At 33.3% G+C, this 24,877-nt stretch overlaps 1 protein-coding gene across 7 annotated transcripts in view; it reads left to right on the top strand.

Moving 5' to 3' along the window:
• The window catches only part of LOC111043821, a 519,687-nt gene that overhangs the window by 268,500 nt on the left and 226,310 nt on the right, over positions 1-24,877 (top strand). The gene's annotated exons all lie outside the window — the stretch shown is intronic.

Here is a 24,877-nt window from a genome sequence, read left to right as displayed (position 1 = left end):
CCGCGGGTACTGGTTCTCATGGTAAAGGGGAAAGCCGCCAATTAGGGGGAACCATAGCACACGTGATGACTTTGGAAGTAGCCTGGTTTAAGGGTGTACGGCTGGGTGAAAGCTAAAGACTATGGGAGGTTCATGGTTCGACCGAGTCGCCTGAACTCTCCGTCTCTGGGAGTAGCTGGGCACAGTTAAGCCTGTCCGGTGGAGTTTTGGAGTAAGCCAGTGAGAGACCAGGCTATGGGATTCAGGGTACCTCCGTCTCTGGAAGTAGCAGGCATGCTAAATTACTATGTGCTTTTTAGCGCAAGGTTCAACCCTGACTGTGAGACATGGGTAGCGCCTCCGTTTGGAAGTAGCATCATAGCATTTCGAAAAAAAACCCTCTCACTGGTACTTCTTTCCGAAACGCTCGCGTCTCCTTTCGGGCGCATGTGTGGTGGACGTGCAAGCGCCCACCTTGGAGACGTATACAATAGGGAACCAGGGAACCATGAGTATTTATCCTGGCCTGTAGACGATTTAGAGGATACGTCCAGGCCTCGATAAGGTCCACGTACCGCCAGAACTGCGCAGTGCCCCGACCGAGGTGCACAGTCAATTGGGGTGGTTCCACTCAATGCAGGCTAAACTCCTCTGTTATACTCGTCTACTGACTTGGCAGTGCCGATGGGTAGTACCTCGCGTGTCATACGGGATATGCATAAACAGCAGATCCCCTCTTGGAAGTGTGACGTTAACGTGTGGCGTCGCGGCCAGAACCCTGTCCTGGAGACCTCACATAGAATATCTTCGGAGGAAGCTGAATTCAGCGATCTTTTTATGAGGAATTTTGATCTTTATTGAATTTTCAGAATTTAAAAAATGTATACCACGCGTTGTTTTATTCATTGATTTCTTATGGAGTAGCATTCTGGGGAAATCCTGTCGAGTCAGTATATTCAGATTACAATGATGGGCTAGAAAGGTGATGATGGGTGAGACAATGAGGACAAGCTGCCGTCCATATTTTAAAACGCTAGAAATACTTCTACTTTCCAGACTTTATATGTTAGAATGTATTTGTCTTATCAAAAACAACGAAAATACTATGATTGTAGGCTCTTTGATACACTCATATATGATACTCGGAGACGTCACCATCTCAGAGACGAACAGCATAGAACCACGAGTCTATAATAATGCCAAGTGGTTTGAAAGTGTAGATATTCATCTCTATAACATACATATTGTAATATGCATCTCTAATCTAATCTAATGCCTTACCTGAAAAGATTTAGAATGTAATTGAAGAGAGAGCTGGTAAAGCATTGCTTTCATTCCATTTCCGAATTCTATATTCACTTCGCCGGTGCCAGACAATCAACTCTAACTCTAACGATTCATTAGTTTAATATTAATAGATTTATTGGGAGAAATAAATTTCAGTAACGATTTGAAAAATTCCTATACCCCTCCGACAGGTCACTGGATGAAATATATTAAATACAAAAAATATTGAATTCCATTAAAAATTTATCTGCTTTATCATCACTTTAGAGGCGGTGGTTCAGGACATGTGCAATAATTGTTGCTAGATTAAACTCAGTTTTCCAACTATAAAGTTTCTATGAAAAATGTTAGTCAGCCAAAATAAATCTTGGATAAATCAAGTGATAGACAAGTTACATCACAATCATTATTAATAATTCACAATAACTATTTAAGAGTCAAGATAAACTTAGCAGCTTCTGAGAAGCATGAAATTGGTGGTAAATGTTCTGAATCTAGGTAAATCTGATAAAATAATTAAGGTGAACTAAAATTACAAGAATTTTGATGAAAAATATTGAAATTACTCTAACATCCTGGACAAGATTGGTAATATAATTGAATTTCTAATGGAAAATAGCTATAAAACTTAATAAAATATAACTCGAGAGCACCAATTTCAATATGAGGTACAATTTCTAAAGTATGCAAAGCTTTGTTCTGAACCCAAGCTTAAGCTCTATTATGATCACCTAGAATAACAGTTGTTTCATGTCACCCATTCTGGGCGTTATAATTTCTAAATGAAATATTGGTATTTTGTTGATTCTTATTCTATCAGTTTTCCAATTGCTGTAGTTATTATAATAGTACTAAGCTTCTAAAAATATTATTATATTACAACTACATTAGTAATTTGTCAGCACATCCTATAAATAAGAGTACTATGTAGTTCAAAGTATCCATGTTGAATCTTTTCCAATAGGTTCCTACCAACAGTGATGTGCATTAAAAACTGTTATATGATTTTTGTCAATAAACTTATAGTTAATCCTTTTCCTAGAAGAATGTTGCACAATGTCAAACTACTTGACTTCAAATTAATTCTTCTTCTAGAAGAATATACCACAATGGACTAGTTAGTTAAGTACTCTACTTGGATGATTGTCTCATAAACAATAGGGTTCAACGTTGCAAGAGGAAGAACAGGTACTTACATCCGCAGCTGGAGGTTATAAGTAGACGCTTTTTCGATTTACATTTGACAAGTTACACATTAGTTACATTGACTTACAATCGGCTTTTCACTACTAGTTTTTACCATTGACATAACAGGATGGGTGAACAACAGTTGTGAGTTGTAAAGATAACCTTCGCTTTGACAATAGATGTGAATTGAAAAAAGCACCAGTTCACCGACCGGATGTCCGCATACAATGTATTGGCAACCATTTTACGCCCTCTTAACACTTCCAGTAATTAACTTAGCAATGTCCTTCACCTATTTTTCATGTGTTGATAATAATTGTTGAAACGTCTCAACTCATGAACCCACCATATTCATATTATGTTACTGTAATCCACACATCTATGAAAACATAATCACATATTTTTGAATGATTCAAATAAATAATTAAATAAAAATAATTTAATACCTTTAGATTGTTTGGAATAATAATATTGAATAAATAAAAAACTCAATCCATGGATGTTTTTAATGAAGGTATGTCGAGATTAGAGACTAACTCTCCATTTTAGTATCAATAATGAAGATCTGACACATCAATAAACATAATCTATTTAGTCTGTTGGGCTTATAAGCCATCAAAGAGAATGGCTTTCACCTATTCTCTTTGATACTATTGAAAGTGTGATTAGTGGAAAGAGTTCAAGTTGACCTGTGTTGAGGTGGTTGTATTTTTGTCAATTTATTTATTTATTCAATCATTCAGAATTTCACTACTAACAAAAAAGTACCACAGGCTTACGCCCAAAACGGTTCCAATTCTAATTTATACAACAGTCGAAATGTAGCTAAGTTATGTGTAACTTCAAAATTCTTCTATTACCCGGTACACACTTAATTTACAATTCAAAACACACAATCATTTTTAAATTGAAAGAATACTTCTAAATCGAATTAAATAAATTACATATAATTGGAAAATTCCAAACTTTGAAAAAACTATAACATTTTGAGACCGAAAAGACATTTAGAACATTCCATCTCTATAGATTATTATAACTTCATCGAATGAAATTTATTGTAAGATGTGACATTACTTTTTACAAAAAGATCTGATTAAAAATATTTTTTTCTAAATCTTGATATTTTTCAATAAATATTTATTTTGTACGGATCCATTAATATTGCTTATCTTCAAGCTTTTTCCTATTGTTCAAGAATAGTGAGTCAAAAATGGCATCCTGGTATGAGGATTAAACTTTGAACGCTTCTACATGATTAATCCATGATCTAAATCTTCGACCATGTACAGGATATAAACACAATAATCATTACAATTACTTCATAAAATAATCTCTGCCATAAACATGTGTTGTTCAATAAAATTGAATAGACTAATAGAATAGATGAGGACTTCTCAATTTTCTAGGTAACTATAGTTATAATTGGGCATATGAGGATCAATTTCTCCAAGAATAAACTGCTAAAGCTCAACAAAAATTCTCTGTCTCGAGGTGGATTAGGCTACAAAAATTTACTGCTCAGAAAAAGAAATATTGCAAGCTTGTAATAAATGCCAGTTTTTGAGCTGTTTTAAAATTTATATCTGTTGCAAAAAACAGCGATCTATACCTAATAATGGATACATAAAACAATCAAAAATATACAGATGAAAAGAGTGGTTGTTTTATTAGAATATATTTTTTCGACGCAGCTGCGTTGGTGTATAGAATTGTGGGAAGTTGTATGTGAACGTCCATTCAGGAAACTGTAATATTGGGGTCGGATTATGAATTTATCATAGCCCGATATTGAGATCGAGAACTTGATTACAGTTATTAGTGACTAATAAGTTGAAGTAGTAATTGAGTGTTTGATGATGAATAGGTTTTGAATATTTATTTCTCCGACGTCAGAAGTTGTGGTGAGGTTTTTTGACAGGTTGACAGCTGAGAGGACCGGGTTGAAAGGAGTGAAAGAGAATGGTTAAGTACCGCTTCAAACAAACCCTTTAAACTTGTTCATAGTTAGTTTTCAATAGCTTGAAGACCTGACTATTATAGGCTATTGATCTAGAACAGCGTGATGCCATATGGCGAACATGTTCGTAATTTTAATTTCGTGTACGTTTTGTTGTTGAATGCTTTAAACTTTGAACGAGTATGATAATCAGTGTGAGAAACACGTGGGTTGATGGATGCAGGGGTCGTCGACATTGAGCTCAGTTGTTGCTTATTTCCATTCTGCTGTTGCCTAAATTTTCGGCCCAATTACATCTGCGTCTTGTTTAAATTTCGCTTCCTGTTGAGTTTTTGACTGCAGACTGCATCTCGAATTGGCTGCCTGTGAGCTGCCCAAGTATGAAGAAGCCTCTTTAAATAGATCGAATGGCGTGAATGAGGCCGTTGTTTGTAAATATTTTCGTTTGAAGTAGTTTGCTTATGTTACCTTACCTTTGAGAAAGGGTAATGTGATGGCTTTTAAGATTCAGTATACCGTAGTCGATGATCGAGTATTCACGCGTTTCATGATAATTAACCTTAAATTTATTTATAAATTGGCATAATTGTATTTATAATACATAAATTTGTAATTGTTTTAATGAATAAATTAATCATTTTTGTATTTCATGTAGAAATATGCCTTGATTTGTGAGATGAATTGAATTTATGTTGTTTTCCATGAAGAAACAAAAGAACATGAATAAAAGAGAAAATTGGTTTATTGAAGATTCTTGAACTGCAGAAAGAATTGATGTTTAGCATCCATGAAATAGTAGACCCATTATTTACTGAAATTGCTGTAGATATGGACTCATAAAATGGAAACCTTGTATTCTTACAAGGTGAATGATAGACTTTGAGAATAGGCTTTTATATTTATCATTATGATATTGTTGTTTTGCACCAAGTAGTTAATTATTCCATGATTCATTCTCTTCAAATATATACTTCATCGATCTTTGACAAGTTTTACACAGAGTCTGGAAGTTTTTGTAAGGAATTGAAGAGAATTAATAATTTTTTTTTTAACTAGAATATTATTTTATAAAAATCTGAAAAGAAAACAGTGTCCCTCACTATCATTTTCTCTCTCAATTATCACATTTAAAGAAATATCGAATGATGGAGAGTGAATAATTGTTTGAAATCGTATCAAGAACTATTCATCTTTTTACCATGGGGAGATTTATGACTTTTACCTCCATCTAATGTAGCTCCAGATCCTTAAAGATACTCCAAGTCCAGTCCAGCAGAGTTAATTGATTTTGTATATCTTGGAGTATTGTGTTCAATGCTGATTCAATTATAGTTATTCAACCTGTATCCAATGACGTAATCTGTCACCGACACGCTCACATGTCAAATGACTGAAAGAATGATTATTCTCTCGTCAAGCCTATACTCTGTACCTGTGGACGTCTTCCTTCTATTAATTCCAAAGTGACGACTGTATCGCTGTGGTCCAGACAAAATAATTTGGTTTCATAGTCAGCTCCATTGTTTGATAGATTTGATTGGATGGAAGATTGAACTGATACAATTATATTTAAAGTACCACTCATGAATGCTTTGATCCAATTGTATGTATTGCTCTGAATGAGAGTTTGAAGTAATACAGCTCTATTCACAAGTACTTGTAATAATTGTTCATGATTTTGTATGTGTGCATAAATAATTAAGTACAATGGAGGAGTGCATTTTTGAATGTGATCAGAAGATTGAATTTTATTGTTATGTCTTATGTGAAGATCATAACAAAATGTAGGCTACATTGCTTTGTATAGCTTTGATTGAGTTGTAGTCAAGCGAACTGTATGTTTCATGTATTGTTTAATTACTCCTTTCATATTTCTTTACAATTCCTCATGTATTGTAAAACTACAAATGTAATTCGCTAGTCAAATTGAATAGTTGATCATTCATCAATATTACAGTATATTTAACATCCACAAACACATTTTTATTTTCTTTGGTAGGTTTTCCTCAATAAATTGATAATTAATTATTCATTAATATTGTAATATACAGTATTTGAAATCCACCTATACATTTTTTATTCTCCTGTTGGTAGGGTTTTCTCATGTGTGTATTTGTTCAATTCTGTTCACTGCTTAACAAACAAATTTTTTTGCAGTATATCATTGATTCATACAGTAATACAGTGATACATTCGAGTCACAGGTCCTTTATTAATTTTCAAATAATAATAATCCCACTAATTTTAATTCATCTTCAACCTACTCCTTCCCTACAATCATAAAAAATTACAAGTCCATTTAAAACTAGAATGAGACCACTGTATTTTAAAAAATGTTCTAGAATAGATAGGAACAATCTTTAAGTTAAGTATAATTTGAATCTTTACAGTCTTAGAAGATTATAAAAGTTTCAATCTTTAAGTATTATTGTTCTCTCTGGCTCTAGGATCAACTGTTACTTTCAACATCATTGCTGTTAAACTAGTTCACTACACCTTTCCCAATTGTATTTGAGAAGGTATAAATTCAATTTGAGAAACCATCAATTGTATTCGAGACTAATCACTTGTAATTGAGAAAACGTCAGATGTAAATGAGAGTAGTCAATTTTATTTGAGAAATCATCATATATAATTGAGAATAGTGAATTATATTTGAGAAGTGTCAAATGTAAATGAGAAGATATCAATTGAAAATGAGAAAAACGATCACCTGGTATTTTTATCCCATTTCTCAATTACAATTGACCACGGTATTTAGATGAAAAAAAAATATATATATATCTTCTTCTATATACCGTGCAATTGACAACTTCTCAATTTCAAATGATAATTTCTCGAGCTGAAACGATACTCAAATACAGTTCACTATTCTTAATTACATGTGATGACTTCTCAAATAATACTAATGACTATTCTCATTTACATGTGATGTTTTCTCAAATACAAATGACTATTCTCAATTACAATTGATACTTTCTCAAATACGATTGGAAAATGTGTAGTCTAAATTATTTATAGTTGTTTTCATCTTGTATGAAAGAATTTGTCATATTTCCTTCTCATCGCTGCTCAATGAGTTCTATATTAGAAAGTTGTATAAAACGCAGGCGTGTATCATTCAGAGGCTGTGATTAGTTTCGAATTATTTGTTACAATGTAATATTTTAAACTCTTGAAATTCCAATGTAGAAGTAACTCATTTTATAGTTTATATCAACAATCTACAAATTAATTGAAATAATTGAATATTAGAAAGTTGTTTCCTGTAAAAAACTGTGTGTATACTTCACACTCCTAGAGTGTTTCATGTAATCGTTACTACTTGTATTGACCATACATGAATGCATATATGTTCCGGTCAAGGTAGCAGGTAACACCTCTTCCAATGGGGCTCTGACTGGAATGGAATGGTCCCATCACGTCTGGAACATTATCAAAACAGTTAGAGCTGTTTGCAAACCGTCCAGCCTGGCTTTACCGGTTCTAACATTAAGGTTCAAAAAAACTCGACCAATCAATTTCTGCAATATTTATCTCGTACTCTTCTATAACTATACTTTACCAGAGAAAACCTATATAAGATTGTTTATTCTATGACTACTATAACTATAGTTATTATATATACAAATAGTCAAGTAATATATATAGTCAAATCCCCTATGAACTTTCAGTACCTCTTGTATACAACATCAATACTTACCATTCACCCAATCCTGACAGATTAACGTGATTCTCACTGTTGTCCGTTTCCATTAACTAAGCGGCTTCCATGGTTTTACTGTTAATTTAGTCTTAAACATTATCGTTATTAATCCGCGTCTCCTTGTTAATCAAGCGTGTGAAAGTAATTTGTTTTCTTCCTCAAAATTCAGGAAGAAAGTTGATCCTGCAGTTTCCTGGTTAGTGGAATAAAGGCTTGAAGATTGGACCTTGTTTAATGAAGTGGTTGCTAAATAGCTTAATAAAGTCTTGATTTAATATATTTGGATATTAGATGGATAAATTTCGTGGTTAAATACGAGTAGATATAATATATTTTTGTAGTTCATGGCATGGCCAAATTATGGCGTTTTATGATCAGTTCAAGACATTTTTTATCAATTATTTGAGAAAAAAGGTTTGTTCATTTCTATCACATTCATTTTTTCAACCATCCCTTGAATTTCAATAATCTTCTCTTTAATTCTAGATACAGGTACAGAAGAGTAACTGAAAATATTTTTTATGAATGAACTCTTGAAATAATATTTGCCATTCACGACGAATACTAGGATAATATTAAACTGTGGTACAGATACATGTAGGCTACTCTCATTTTTGATGATGCACTTTGAAGTGGAATGTATCCCAGAAATCACCATAGAAATCATGCCTGCAGGAAAATTGTGTCCTATTAGTTTGGAGCTATTTTCTGTCTGTGAAAAAAAGATAAAAAGGTATCGAGGTACTAAGAGAGCAATTCCACGAATCTCTTCGCTAGAAGATGTGGTCTGTGGCCAATTATTTTCAGAATAGGTTTCGGAACAAAGGAAATTGTTCTGCTTGTCCCAGTAACTCGCTGCAAGGTTTCCATGACACTACTTGACTTGCAACAACCTTTGTCGATCAACAATGAAACGAATATTGTTGTGCTCGATCGATTGCATTGGAGTGGTTTGTAATGTTCGCATGTTGCACGGTGGATTTCGTCGACGTTTTTATCTTTGCCTCAGTAATCTGTCTCTCAATATTCTTGCTCTTATTTTCCTGTACATTCTTTATCCTCTTCATTTATCTCAATATTCCTGTTCTTATTTACCTCCACATCTTTTATCACCTCCATATAAATCAATATTCATGCTCTTATTTCACTTCATATTTATCCCCTTTATTTGTTTCCTTAGTTTCCTTCATAACTAAAATATGGAATATCATTTCCATAATCCTTATTTTGCTTGTTCCCTTTTTCTTCACATTCATCTCCCTGGATCGTATTCTGCTTAGTCACCCTCTTTCATATCTATCATTGTGATGTTTTTGTTATTTGTTCACCAATGTTTTTGTCGAGCGTTCTAGAGAATCTATCTAAGATGAAAATTTTCCATAACAATTTAGATAAAACTAAAACAGTGCGATCTATTGATCTGGATGAACGTACCTATATTTTATTTTTCAGGATTTTTACAAGTATCTGTGTGATTGACATAGAATTTGCATTATTTTACAATAATCAAGTTTCTAGATTCAATGATTGAATGAAATTCATTCATTTATTGAACAAGAATTATTATTGATTTCATATAATTATGTGTTATCTAAATTTGGGAGAGGAATAACACTAGGTTACCTTATTTCCCCTCTTCCATTCTTTTATTTAATGTACTTATTGAATAAATGATACTCATTCAATAGGTACATTATCAAAATTATAGGGAGAGGAAAAATAAGGTAACCTAGTGCTATTCCTCTCCCAAATTTAGATAACACATAATTATATGAAATAAATTATTATTCTTCAATGAATTATATGAAATCATGCACCCCCTTTCATCCATTTTGATTGGATTCAATTTTCTTCAATTTTTTGACTGATTAAATAATCCAAGTTATGAGTTACAAGAAAATGTATTAAATAAATCACTGGTATACATTTCCTTTTCTTATTTGTTGTTTTCTTTTCTTATTGTTGGCGTTAGTAACTTCTTATATAAATTTCCTTCATTTGCCCGTAGAACGTGTCTGATACAAATCCAAACCCTATCCGTCGATATCTTCATAGTCATTAAAAATATCATCAAATACTATATTGTCGTACATTTATTACTGTTTCTTGAATCTATAACCACACCTTTTTTATTGCTTTTAACACTTCATCACAAGATTAAGTTTATGGTGAACCATAATTTATGCTGGTGTCACTTATCTCTATGATACGTATGCTTCAACCATCCACAGAGTGACTTTTATTACTGCATCTCTACTTTGTAATTTCAACTGATTGATTTCTCTCAACAACGATAACTGACAGTAAACATTTCAAGTTAATCAATTAATAACAGAGAATGATTCACTATTCTAGATTTGATTGTATAAAGATAGAGCAATATCTTCAAGAATTTTGAAACTTAGGATTGGGGATCGAAGTTTTTACATGTAATCTTCAAATAACTTCAGTATCATCGATTCTAAAAATTCATTCTACATGTAGAATGAAAATAGATTATAGTTTGGACGTTTAGTTTTAGTTCAATTATCTCTATCATTCTCTTGGAATTGAAACGTTTCCCATATTTTTCTAAACTCGTATTTTCCATCTTAATAGAAGGAGTAGGGTCTTGATCCTGACTGATGCAAGAAACTATAAGCATTGATTTAATTCTACCATACAATTCGAAGTTGATTTATCATATAAGGCTGTGCAAAGGCTAAAAATAAACTTTCTACTTGTGATATTTTTCTAAGTTTTTCGATTTGTATATCATCAAGCTATCAAAATGAAAAAGTTTTCTCAGGAAAACATTTTTTTTCCGATAATTACTTTTTGAGATATGAGCGCCTGAAGTTTGAATTTTTGGGACAGAACATACCAAATTCGGTAAGATATAAATCCATGAGATTCAGAGGATGGAGTCTTCATGGTATTGTTGATCTAGTAAAACAAAAATTTTCTGAAAATATCAATTTTTGAAGAAGTTATTCAATTTACCATAAATAACCAAAAATAACTCAACTAAAAGTTATTTTTAGTAAATTGAATAACTATCTTAAAAATTGATATTTTCAGAAAATTTTTGTTTTACTAGATCATCAATACCAAGAAGAATCTATCCTCTAAATCTCATGGATTTATCTCTTACCGAATTTGAAATGTTCTGTCCCAAAAACTTAATCTTTAGGCGCTCATATCTCAAAAATTAATGATCAGAAAGAAATTTTCCTGAGAAAACTTTTTCATTTTGATAGCTTGATGATATACAAATCGAAAAACTTAGAAAAATATCACGTGTATAAAGTTTATTTTCAGCTTTTGCACAGCCTTAAATCATTGATTTCTTTGCAATTATTTGTTGAAAGAAATATGTCCTCTTCTCTCTAGGTTGATTCCCTGATAATCTTGTATGAGAATCTTAGATTTGAAACTCAGTCACAGAAATGGCATAGAGAAAAAATGTACAAATCTTCCAAGATAGAGTGAGAAATTAGATTCCAAGATTTGATAGATTCCAAGATAGAGTGGAGAAAAATAGATTGAGAGAAACGATGGATCTTCACTTTTTGTCCATGCTTATTTGTTATTAAATGGTCTATAGGGAAACTGGAACCCTAGTTTTCTGTCAAATTTCTACTACTCCTACCTTTTCTGTCAAATTTCTACTTCCCTACCTGTTCTTCTAATTCACAACTCAGAGTTTATGGACCCCGACCGAGTGTTATGGTCCACAATCATAACGATAATGTTATATCAACTGTTATATCCACTGCGTTATGTTTATCCACTTGTCAAATATTATTTGGGTCGTTAAAGTTACGAAACAATACAACAACAATAACCGCGGAAATAAGTGTGGGACTCGCACAAACGTAGAAACTCTCACAGAAACCGTAGAAAAAAATATGGAAAAGGGAAACTTGTTTCTGTGCTGAAAATGAGTAGGTGTTTTGGGAGATTCGCTATAAATACTGTCAGCATGGGTTGAATGGGAAGCAGAGATTTTGTATATAACCATAGAAAAATGGAATCTATAAGTTGTATTCTCTTTGATGTAACAAATGCTGACATTTTGTTGTGATTCGGGAGCAGCACGTTTTCTTCCTCGACACAATTTTCTGAATTGAACACCCGTTATGAAATTCGGCAAGATCGTATCACATTCATTGAGATCAATTTAATCTGTCAGAGTTCCTTGTATACAACTTCAATGCTTGCTATACAACTTGTACTGCCAGTTGGAGATCAGCTTCAAACCGTCAGCATTCCTTATAATATAGCATTAATGTGTCTCATTCAACCCATGCTGACAGTTTCAAGTGAATTATTCATCTATAGAACAGATTCTTGACTACTTACATGCGACCGAGATCTTGTTCCTATTCGACGGTAGTGAAAATTAATAAAAAACCATTACTTTGTGGTAGACATGTTCGTTTCAGGTCAGGTTGTAATGATTTTAGAATTTCACGTACGATGCTATCAAAATCAAGGTCAAAAAAGACGGCAACGCTTCTGCCAATAACTAAGCCAAACTTTCCTTTCCATCCAAATCTAATAAAAAATAGCATATCTGGTAATTGCTGTAGTTGGATTGATTGTTTTTGTGGCCGAATACAAAAATTAATTGGAGGAAGTTCGTGAGGATGTTGGTGGTTGTCTATTTCAGATAATAATGTTGCCAAAATTAGTGGAAGAAGCGTAACTTTCTTAAAGTTTGGTTGTTTGTATGTTCAGGTTGCGTCTGTTCCAATAATTGGATTCATTTTTGTTGAATGATTCATTGGATCAGAATTTTGGATTCAATGAATCATGATAAATAGAGCTCATGTTGGATTTTGCACTTAATTTCCTGTAGGCTAATCATAGGTTTTTCAGCACACCCCACTACGAATCCTGTTATTTTTATGTGATTTTTGAACTAAGTTCAATTTTGATCTTTGTATTTGTGATTGTTTCTGAATAAAAAATGAAAATTGACCTTTTTTAGAGATGCAGTAGATCTGGAATTATAGTTAGCTCCGAATATATTAATACTTAGGATAAAATGTTGAAAATAAAAATGGTAGTATAATAATAATGGTTCAATTTTTAGGCTTCAACTCGTACAAATTCCCAAATTGTTCATTGCCCAGTTACCACTGGCATCTACCGACAGACTACGAAACTAAGTCTCAATCAATTGCTCACCAATCAGGAGACAGAGTAGGCGGGGCTTGATGTCTTATGATCTGAGTAGTTGTACATTACCCAGTAACGGCTGCCATCTAGTGGCAGGATTTGAAACTATGTCTTGTTTAATTATTGTCAGAGACAGTTTAGGCGGAGCTTCAAAATAGTGACCAATCAGGAGAGAGTAGTGGGAGCTTGAAGGTGTGACATAAGGCGTGGTTTATATTTTTCGGTGGATTGTCTAATAGTAAATTTTTAGCAGCTCTGTTTTATACTCCATTGATTCATACAATAAGTCATCAAAATGATAGGGAAAGAAAAAATAAGGTAGCCTTATACTATTCCTCTCACAAATTTAGATAAGGTTACACAGAGTCCGAAATAGGTCAAGTTTTGTAGTTATTCACTTCACGAAAGTAGTATACTATACCATATTTTACTTGTTCAAGCCCCCTGTTCATTCAGTATTTGACTTTACTATAATAAAATCAAAGTTTTTATCAAAGCATGCTCGAATATGAAGTCTACTCTCAAGCATACTCCTCAACCCTAGTTTGTAATTTTGGGAAACTACTAATAAAAAACTTGATGGAAACTTCTCATTGCTCATAATGTGACTGTTGAATGAAATAATGAATTCTAAGCAACCAAACAAATCGAATTTTCTAGTATTTTCTTCCATTGTCAAGATGTTTTCTCTCAATTCATTTTAACACTCCATCTATATTACTGGATTGTGTTGAGGTTCAGAAACGGTCGATTTATATGCTTTATATGCAATTCTTCGTATTGGGCAACTGAGCGAATACAACCTAATAAAGTATAAGATCAATTTGTATATCAAGTATACAACAAAACTCTATAGACGCTCCTTACAGGACAGAACGGCTCGAAATCAACAGCTCTCAATACAGTTCATAAAAATCAAATAAGATGAATTTGAAAATCAAGTAGAATGCAAAATTCTATAGACTATAGTACAGAAAGGTTTGAAATCAACAGCTTTTAATAAAGTTCATAACGAACACATATTTCTCATTTTTCACTCGGACAACAATAATTAACACGCCAAACAAACTGGAAGTGTTGTTAGCTTTTGGATGTGGGCGCGGAAGTAAGTGTCCATGTAACTAACATTCTCTTCGATTAACACGTTTTTCGATTTTATTGACTCGTTGAAAGTGTTTGTTCTCATCTCGATTCAGGTGAACGGTTTTCTGTTTCTCTTTCTCTCGCTCGCGTCTGTTTTGCGCATTTTTATGCGTTTTCATACACGCGTGACCCAAACTCTCCACGCTTGACGTGCCAGCAAAACACAAAACCGATAGGAGACGACAGAATCGCGCGCGTGGAGAAAGCGACTTGCGTTCCAGTCGCATCGCTTCGCAACGCAACGCCAAGCTCTCATAATGCAATTAATCATGGCGCGTTCCAGTTGTTCGGTGCATCGTACACTTCGCTTCCTACTTAGATCAATCAGGCCATTATAAACATATCAACTCATCTGGCACACGTTCATTAGACACGTTTCCGTATGTGTTGCAGCCGCGAGTACGTGAAACAATACATTCTACGTAGTTTAAAATTGTAGATTGGAGTCTTATAGCACATAAAAAGGAATAACGGAAAAGGAATATTCCTAATAAAAGGAATAATAACATTTGGAATAATAGCATTCCTTTTATTCCTTTATTAAAAGGAATATTATTATTCTAATAAGGATAATTTAGATCCTTTTTAAATAATAAAAAGGAATAATAACATTCCTTCTATTCCTTTATTTAAAGGAATATTATTATTCTAATAAGGAAAATTTAGATCCTTTTTAAATAATAAAAAGGATCCTCTGTGCTCGTAGAAATGAATTGCTAAGTAATGTATGAAGAATTTATTAAATTCTGAATTCTACCTATTATTTTCAAAGAATAAATTTAATCTCTTCTTATTTATTGAATGAAGAATTTTTATTTGAATGAACTTGTCATGCTCTATGATCGTCCATTTTTACGATTTCAGGGAATCAGTTATTCACTTTTCCAGTTCCTTCAGGTTATACGATATTGGATGGAAAATGAAGCGATATTGATGACAGAATAAGAACTCAGTAGTTATCAAATTAAAGAGGAACTTGTCCTTGATTAAATTATTTCTTTGTATCCAATTGTAGGTCTTTACTAGTTTACTTGCCAGAAAATAAGCTGTTATTATCATACAATCATATCGAGATAATGATTTCGTTTTTCTCGTGTAAACGGTGTCCGCTTCTAGCCTTCTATATAAAATGCAGTTGTGCTAACAGAAAGTTTCTAAGTTTGGGACTGATGAAGCATTTCTCAATAGTTCGTAGCCCACCTGAAACTGGTGTTCTCATTCTCCCAATTATCTTATAAATCGCGTAAATAGCTTATAATCATCCTCAGTAAAAAAATGGCTTTTTTGGCACTTAATTTATTTATTTATTTACTCTTATGGCTTTTATCGGCAGAGAGATCCTTTTGGATGTTCTGCCTTGCCGTATTACCCAATGTCATTTCCTATCAACACTCAAGTTTGTAGGTTAGGTCTTGGGTTCTTCATTTTTCTCACTAAAAATTTGCACTTTCACTTCCTGAGTTCCTATTAATGATTTGCATAATAAACATTCCCTCTTGTAGAAATTTAAGTCGAAATATTCAGTTTTTGACTGAATATTCTACGTATTGAGTGTCGAATATTGAAAGAATCCTATTCATACGTCATACTCGGTTCTGAGCATGAATTTATTCTCCGTCAGAGCATGACAGCTCATCTCATTCACTGAAGAACTTCTCCTAAAAAACCTCTAGGTACGTTACAAACAGCTGTGAATGATCATCTTTCCATCACTCCATCCGATGTTGAAACTAACGCCTAAAACCTCAAAAAAACTCAGAAGATTCTTATGCAGTCTCAAAATAAGATAGTGTGGGAACTTGATTCGGTTTTTTTTTATTTCCCAGTGATCATAGCCGGTACACTTCCGTTGTTATTGTCCCTTTTTGTTCATGAAACGCTCAGAATTAGTCCATCTTTATCATTCTATTGTTTTCAATATTGTCTTCTACAGTTATTCTTTTCGGTCATCTACCAATACTCCATCTTATCCCACTCCTCTACGGTTCTATTGACGCCTTCATTCTACTGTAATAAGCATAATTATTATCATCCGCTACGTACTCACCTTTGTGACTGAGTTACTGTAATTAGTGATTTACTCGTATTTGTTATTCAAAAAAACTGTAATGTGGGACTTCCTTGCACACTAGATGTTGTCCCTCAAAACAATAGTTAGATCAAATTATTTATAGATTTATTACAATATAGTTCGACGTTTCTTTTTCAAGAATATTCGTTGTAATTTTCTCACCAGTGTTCATCAGGCAACATGTAGCTATTCCAACTGGATTAGGGGTAAAAGAATTTATTATATCTACTTTTTTATTGAAATTCAAATGAAAAATGTTCTTATTGCTGTTTGTAGAATTGGAACAAAATATCACTTCACCCTCCCGTTCAAGTAATTTTCATAAACTTTGTGTGTTGTTTCGACCTGAGATTGACTATATAGGGTCAATATTGTGACTGTTCTGTGACTGCGCTCGTCGTCATTTGTACGCACTCGGCACTGTGGCGCCCGCCGGCATAATCAATCTCTATGATGAATCAAGATGAATGAATATCTTCCAGGAACTCAGGATAATTAGGGGGAAGAAATAGGTCTAATATGAACTAGTAAGAAGCTCTGACTAGATGATAGGTTGATGAGTGATGAAAAATAATAGACTAACACTTGACGTGCATCACTGCTTATTTACTGTGTTGAATCGGGTCACTTTCATTGTTACACCATTAATTTCCAACATTCCATCACCCTATTTATGAAACCGGAACTATGATGGAGCCCTTTCAACTTTGAAAAGTTTGTTTTTCATCTATACCACCACCACCACCTCGATTTCTCCTCATTATTGTATTACATTTTTTCGGGAGACTTGCGTTCTGAAAATGATCCTACGTTCACTATAATATAGCTATATCTGTGGTCATTGTTATAGAACTGGGGTACTTGTCTGTCATTACTATGATCTCTGTTGTTTAGTCCACACGCTCCATTGGTCACGTGGTGTATCTATAGTTACATAGTTATAGTCGTGGTTGTAGTCTATAGTTGTAACTAAACCTAATCTATATCGATATAACTATAGACTACAATATAGTTGTATATCGATATAGATTTAGGTTTAGTTACATGGACAACCAAGTATGATACCTATACATGACTTAGTCTATATTTAGGGCTTGAAAAACAGTTCCGGATACTGAAGATCGGATTTCTGTGTTCTTCAGTGAGCTGTTGGCGTCCACTTGAGGATGATGAAGGCAGCTGGTAGACATTGTTAGCTAGCTCATTACATGATTACAGTATTACGGTTTTTTCGGTCCACGTTTTGTTTCGGATGGTTTCACTCTCCCTGTTACAAGAATAACGTCTCTACTGAGAGTGTTGATGGAGAATGGCAAAGAATCTCAACACGCAATCCTTTTGTTGAATCTAGTAACTTTGGATTTTTGCTCTATCAAATTTTGGACTATACTTGTTGACAATTTCATCTCATTCCATTATTGCTGATAAATGCACTTGATAATTTTTAGGCACTTCATAACCGGTGGTACCATGAAGAATGTTGATGGAGAATAGCAACAAATGTAGCACGCAATACTCTTCAGGGTATAGAAACTACACGATAGTTGTCACATTTATGGAGTGTTGAGATTTTAGAAATATACTGTTGTTCTATCAAAACTTGTGGACTGAATTTGTTGAAAATTTCATCTCATTCCACCATTACTTCATTCATGTATTATAACCAATTAACTTTATTAACTTTATTAACTTTATTTATGTGTTACTGAGAAAGCCTCTAGATAACTTGATGCTTTGCTGTAGTACGTGATATCACCAACGATCTATATAATACTAAGTATTATAGTTAGTACATAGATCGTTGGATATCACTGATTCAATACTCTTGTCTGTGGTGATATCAATAGAGGTTGAATCGTGTGTCGTGTCAAGTAAATTTGGTGGTGAATCTTAAACAATTAGGTATGCAGCAAATCTAATCCTCACACTTTTGTCATACAGTCAAGTGTAAGAGTCCTCATTCTGAGAAGACATTTTTTACTGAATTCATCTGAAAATTAAACCTTCATGGCTGAATAGGTGAAAATCAATCAATTTTATCAATCATTTCGTCTCAAGTAACAATCGTCTCCAGCGGTTAAGTGTTATGCAGATACTGTGTACTTTTATAGCTAATACTAACAATAACAACTGTCCTACGCATTGTATTATACCATTGTATGCCATTCTAGATTCAACTATTAATACTGATCAAAATTGTTCTGTTACCTTCTATATTGAATCTTTCCTTAATTAAAGCTTCATTTTTGAGCTGAACTTAGCATTATTTGGATGCATTATGGTTGGTTGCTGTTTGCGTTCATTCAAACAGCATGAGCCAACTTATTATTGATCCTCCGATCTCATCTTCAAATAATTTCCATTACTAATTTCCAGTTTCAGTGTTAGAGAGGACTAAAATGTCCTAACTCCAACAAATAAAAAATGTTTTCATTTCATTATCTTAATGCCCTATCATTGTTTTTCAATACCTATCTTAAACTGCAACTACTGAGTACTATCATTTTTTTAGATTTGTCTGTTACTTATCATTGAAGAAACAGGTGGCTCCGTATAATTGTATCACTTTTCCCAATAACCCAGTGGTCCTATTCCAGGAGTCACCTGATTTATTACCGGACTTGGTCAAATAGAAAATCCATGCTATATCGCCTACTTTCACAAATTATATTTATTTATTATTGGGAAGGTCTCTAACTGTCGTGTATATTTATTCGCTGTGCGTGCAGAAGGTCTAGCTATAAAATGTGGGTGGAGGTTGGAGCATTCGTTACTCTCCAAGGAGCAAGAGAGAACGATAATTGAATGTATGTGATGAAAGAGAGAGGGCTGGAGAGAGATTTACAGACGTCCCATCAATTTTAAGGTACTTGCATTCTGGTTAGCTTTCTTTCCGTAACCTGGTCATAAAATTGATTAAAGACAAGAATCTTATATTTTCAATTTTAGAAAATCTCAATTATATTTTTAATTTTCTCACTACGCTGTTTTTACAGCTTAATAATCAATGAGAATCGCACCGCTTTTCACCTGGGGTTTTTGTTACAGCTTGCACTAAATTACTGAAATTTATTGCTTTATTAATTAGTTTATTGGTTTGTTCCATTTCCAATCATTGAAATTCAGTGTTTAAATGTTTTATTGGTCCAATTTAATATGCTTAATTGGAATGGGTGGTCAATTGCGATACGGTTCAATAATTAAATTTTTATGTTGATTTTATTGATTACCTTTAATGAAGATCCGTCACATCGTTGTAAATGGCCAATTTTCAATTTGGAATTCTTTTATTGTGCCTTTCTACCCACTGACCTGTATCAATCATTCATCGATTCATCTCATCAAGTTTTATTCTGTTCACGAACAAATGGGTTGAATAAAAGAAATGACAGTCTACGAACAAGTGGGTTAATAAAAGAAATATTGAAGAATGGGTTAAGTACAGATTATAATAGCTTGATTTAATCCACTAGCCTACTTATTCAAATTTGATGAGCGCTTTAATTATTCGTGTAAACAACCAATCATTTAAAATCCCAGTGGTCAGAATCAGACCATTAGACATAAGACCAGTTCCGAGGATCCAATCTCTAGCTCAAGTTACTCAATTCAATACTTTTCATTTAGGAAAAACAAATGTCCTCGAAAGATGCCTTTTGAAGTTAGAGGCTCTCTTACTTTATAGTTAGGTCCACGTTATAACGGCAGTGGAGAAAGAAAGATCAGCGTTGCCTATTCTCTGCCTTGCCACCGCCTTCTATGGAGAACCTGATACCGGTATATCTGTTGTAATATTAGCTTGTCATTCTTGTTTGAAATTACCAATTCTATTTTATTCGTCTAGAAAATATTTTTTTCAATGATTAAATAATACATTTTCATAATTAAGATTTAATATATTGTCTACTAATTATATGTCTACATAGTTCAAAAACGATCCGGCAACTTTGCGGATATACGAAAGGATATCCCTATCTAGCTCTGCTGTAAGTAGATTTAACGCTAATTTTATGTAGCAGAACTACATATAGTTTGGAATAAACCAGTATTCACTGCTCAGTTCCCAGCCAGATGCCGAAGGAGAAGGTAGCTCTTGCAGCAGCCGCTGCTTTCGCCGCAGCTACTGTGATATTTTCAGCACAGAGAAGAGAAAGAAAATATTGTATAATTTTGTCTCTATTCCAGTCAAATTAACTCTCCATCATTGCACAATAATATATAAATCAAAAAGAAATGCTCGCAATGCGCAGTAGCCTACTAGCACTCTGACAAATGAGTACAGTATAAATCTGGTGTAAACCCAGCAGGCAATAAACAGTTGTAAACAGTAGTAAAAATCTGCGGCAGCCTTCCTTCAAGGACAGAGCAGCTACATCTAGCTATGCTATAAACAAAAATTGACATGTAGCAGAGTTACATATAGCTCAGATTCTCTTTGATGTTCACCGAAAATTTTGGATAGCTCATTTTCTGCTATATATCTGAGAAAATTGGCTTAAATTTGCTATATAGCCGGGCTATAGCAGATCTCCAGTGTCAATTTTTGAATTTGTAGCTGAGCTACATGTAGCTCTGCTACATACTGTAAACCTAGCTTTAGACAAGGATAACAACACCAATACTGCCATTATAACTTGGCCCCACTATAGCTCTCTTAGAGAAGCATATGGTCAATGTCCATTCTTGACTGAATTGTTGGACATGCCGATAATCCGAAATGATGTAATCAGGCTGCAGCCTTTTAAGGAGGAAGGTGGAAGGAGCAAGGGTGACGCCCTTGCACGCTTGCACTTGTTTCTAAGGAGAGGCATTAACTTGTCTTCGCAGGGCGTTACCTGCGTAAATAAGTGCAAGCTGCGTTCCTTATCACACGCAACATAATGTGCGTACAAATGCCGGAAGGCTCACTGCCTCACTGCTTGCTCCTGCCAATGAACTTTAATCTTGTTCTTGGATAATTATGTTCTGCTGTGTAGTAGAATTCACTATTTATTGAAGCATGTATTTGTTATTAAATCCATGTTGTCTTCCAGTACAGATCTCCACATCTTGAAATTTTATTGTTCTCAATGTTTATTGCACTATGTAACTTACTTCAACTAATTGAAAAACACAATATTCTATTTTTGTCACATTCACATTGATTTGCACACAGGACTGCAGTATCGTGTTCAAACCAACATATCTTCAGCTGCAGAAATCTAATAAATTTGGATATAGCTGAAATAAAACTCATCTAAGTTGTTTTCTTATTAAATCACTTTTTTGCTATCAAAAAGAACGACCAGCAGTGAACCTGCCGAAAGATCTCATTGTCCAGTGATTGAATAAATTCATTTATTGTAGAAATTTGACTGCTAGTCGTTCTTTTTGATAGCAAAAAAGTGATTTAATAATAAAACTGGGTTTTTCTCAATCATGGAGGATCCACAATATCAATTCCTATTCAACTATTCCAGATTTTGTTTAATCTAGATTTGACTCAATGTGGAAAACTTACTGATTCTTCATTAACATCAACGTATTCAATAACTGAAATTCATTTATCGATTCAACTATGATTATTTGTTTTTGCTCATTATCTAAATGAAACATAGATCCAAAATTTTCATTCAAACTCTAACTATGTTTTCTATTTTTGTTCCAGGTGAGAGATCACTGAATAGTGCTACATTTTGCAGCTTTTGTGAGTTAACCTTAATACTGATGTTCAATTTACGTATTAATATCCTAGATTTTCTTTTTAATCTATAGTGCTGTTATATTTCTATTGATATATTCCTTGATATTGGAGAAGAAAGAAGACTAGATTTTGCCAAAATTTGCCAAAAACAAAATACAAAAAAGCTTTACAAAAAATGAATATAAGTATATGCTACTGCACTTAAACTAAGATACATACATAAAAATTAATAAAATGTAAATTTATTTAATTAGATATGATAAAAAAATGATATCCTTTTTCATGATATTATAAATAATAGTTATTAAATGAAGATTCAATTCATGCTCACATGCAGAAGTACAGAGGCAAAAAACACCAGCAAAAGGAAGATTCCTTGTGCGCCAGTGTGAGTCGTAAATTAGATTATTCTAGCTGTGAAAGTAATCTATTATTTACATTTTAGTATCTCACCAACAATTTTGAAAGGTTTTCGTTGGATTCCAATGTTTTATTTGCACACATAATATGCGTGAGTTGATCAGTAAGACGTATTTTTGCGCTCGTGAGGAGTGAAAGTCTTTGGATGATGGGGACGCCATAGGATTTACTGCAATGGAAAATGGAGTTTTCAACATTTAATGGCTTTCTTGGATAGCTGTCAGGTTTTTAATTAGTTTTGGTTTCGCCAATATAAAATGAGAAATCCAGGTTTGCATTGTACTAAACTCACATCAAATAGAATAAAAAATGTGCTCAAGTACCGTATCATTGGTAATATTTACAAAACACTATAAAATCCAACTACCTGGGTAATTGAATTATATTGACTTGAATAATTAGTTCATTTTATCATGCCTGGTCATCAATATAAGTGTGGTTAATACCTAGTTAATTAATCTCTTTACTATTCAATTTACATGACATTCACTTCATATACAAGTTTTTACTGCTTTGTTACTTGTATTCATATTATCATTCAATATGGACTATTCTTCAAATATCAAGGTATTCCATGAAATTAAGCTATCAAGTAATTGAGGATTCTTCCATTAGAGAACTTGGATTTCAAATATATTTCTCCATTCACTTTTATCAGAGTAGGGTTATAGAGCCAGTTTACTATTCTCTGTTATCATTCTTTTTTATTTTTTCTCTGTGGTACTTCAAATCTGATTCATCTTTTGAAAATGACTAGAGCATCAATAATCGATGAGAATAAAAATAAAAGAGTTGATACCTCTTTCATCCAATTTGTAGTGTTTCATTAATTATCATAAATGAATTAATAAAATAATATAATCATAATTAAATATTTTTATAATCAATAGTATAAAATGAGATAGATGAATGTTGGTATTATTTAGGTTGTAATCGTGGAATGGAGACAGCTGTTTTTTAGAGGGAAAAGGAAGGTGAGAGGAAATAATTGTAAAATATATGGCGGTAGGCTTGCAGAATAATGTGCTATGCGTTTTGTATTGAAAGTTTTTATCAAATTGACTTCTTTATTGAATAATAAATAAAAAAAATTGTGCTTCAATTGGAAAATTTCGTGCTTTAATTTGAATAATGTTACAAATTTGCTGTTTGTGTTTTCTCTCTGGGTCTATGGATGAACATGAATAATACTTTTTATAAATGAGGCTCATCATGTCATAGAAATTAAAGGACAATATTATTGGGAAAGAGATCCAATAATTCAATTATGTCCAATACATTTTTGTAATTTATTGATTCTAAATCATTTTGGAAATCGAAAATTTCAAATATCAGCAAATAAATGTCAATTATTCAAATATAATGTGAATTTACTATGTTTATCAAAATACTTATAATACAGCAAAAACAATCACACACAAATCATCACCTCTTTCGAACTCATGTAGGCTTACATTATTTAACAGCTTGGGCAAAATTTAAAAAGTATGGACAATCTCATAATATTCTACCTGGAATTTTTTGGTGAATGAGCTCTGTATTCCATCCGGTATTATACCCAGAGAGTATAGAATTTAACATCATATACTGTCTGATTGTACCTTGCAAGAATTCATTTTTTACGGTCATGGCATCTCCAGACCATAAACTCCCTCATTTTTTGCGATCAATCGATCGATTTTTGCACGATAACGATGTTATGCGGTTGAGAAAACGGTACTCTTCACACACATGCGTACCGGACTGTACCGTTTTGCGTTACTCGGCTAAATAATGAGTAACGCAATCCTTTGCGTAGAAGCTGAGACTGTTGACGGAAGAGCTGCGTTTTTTCTGGCCACGTTCGTGACCCACTTTATCTCATCTGACAACAACAGCCTATCCCTTTCCTTATCCATCAGACAACAAGAGCATATCCCTTTCTTTGTCTCTCCTTCACCCCTGGGCTACGGCTTTGGTTACAGCGGCTCCAGATACAGCTGAGATTTCTCTTGGAATAACTTGGAACGTTGACCTTGAGCTTAGACTTACAATAGTTTGCAGGGAAGTTTGGATTGTATCAGTTTAACGAGGATTAGGTGGCACTAGAGTGTATAGAATGTATACATTCTATAGTATGTATAGTATCAAAGAGGATATAAAGTAGAGTTGTAGTTATTTTTCAATGACTATTATATTACATAGTATATAGGAGTTCATGTACATTACTCGTACATATGACGTATACTATTCCCATTTTATATAAAATAGAGAGTATAGAATGTATACATTCTATAG

Source organism: Nilaparvata lugens, chromosome 7 (assembly GCF_014356525.2).
Source record: "Nilaparvata lugens isolate BPH chromosome 7, ASM1435652v1, whole genome shotgun sequence".
Classification (NCBI taxonomy): domain Eukaryota; kingdom Metazoa; phylum Arthropoda; class Insecta; order Hemiptera; family Delphacidae; genus Nilaparvata; species Nilaparvata lugens.
The sequence above is the reverse complement of the archived record's forward strand: the minus strand, read 5'-3'. Positions and strand labels throughout refer to the sequence as shown.